Below are 1024 nucleotides of genomic sequence, written 5' to 3' on the forward strand. Positions count from 1 at the left end.
AATTGTGTCTCAGTCTGCTTGAAGGAATAATCGAAGTGTTGCGCGATTGAAGATCGCATTTGTTAAAGTCACGATGAAGTGCTGCTCAATTTTCGAGAGGAACTTTGTACGAGAATCGGTAAGTGGGTTTTTGATATGTATATTCGTTTGTATTTTTAAATCTTGAATATATAAGTTATGACATGCATGAATGTGTCTCCTCATTTTTGAAAACAGCATGATGTCCGTTTTTTAAAATTTCGATCGATTATATGTTTCTTCTATGCTTCGAAATTCCTTGATTCCACTGAATCCGTTGAAACTCTGATATCTGAAACTTCTGATAAGTTCTGTCTGTTGTCTCTGAATTTCGTGTACACTGTTACGATTCAATTTAAAATGGGACGAGAATTGTGATTCTGTCAGGCCCCCAATGGTGGGTATAAAACCATTTCCGTTTGGCCCCCAATGGTGGGAATAAAACCATTTCTGTCTAGCCCCCACCGGTGGGTATAAAACCGAGTTCTGGCTCACCCCTTAGAGGACTAACATATTGGGGACAATTTGACCTTGGAAATGAGATGAGTAACAATGTTCTGTTTGTTCCGATCTGTTCAGTTCTGAATTGTTCTGATCTGTTTCTGAACTGCTCTGATTCGTCTGAAAACCTCTGTGTCATAATTGTTTCATTTCTGTTATGATGAGTTAAAAGTAATAAGATTTGAAAGTTTGTTAAAGAAATGTTTTAAAGATTAAGTTCTATATGTATCATTGGAAATCGATCGACCCCCACTTGTTGAGTGTTTCCCAAAACACTCACCCCCTTACAAATTTCAGATAAAAACGAGGAACAACTGAATGAAGAAGAGCAAGATGCTTTCTGGGGTTGGTGAATCGAAGATCAAGATCAAAACTCAAGAATTTTGCTTTCCTTTTGTTTCCGCTAGTTGAAACTCTGATGTAATGTTTATTTCATTGTCAATGTAAAAGACAATATTATTTTATGAAAAAGACTTGTTTGATTTGATACAAGGCTTAATTGTTT

The sequence above is a fragment of the Primulina tabacum genome, unplaced genomic scaffold (genome assembly GCF_025594145.1).
Source record: "Primulina tabacum isolate GXHZ01 unplaced genomic scaffold, ASM2559414v2 Contig341, whole genome shotgun sequence".
Lineage (NCBI taxonomy): Eukaryota > Viridiplantae > Streptophyta > Magnoliopsida > Lamiales > Gesneriaceae > Primulina > Primulina tabacum.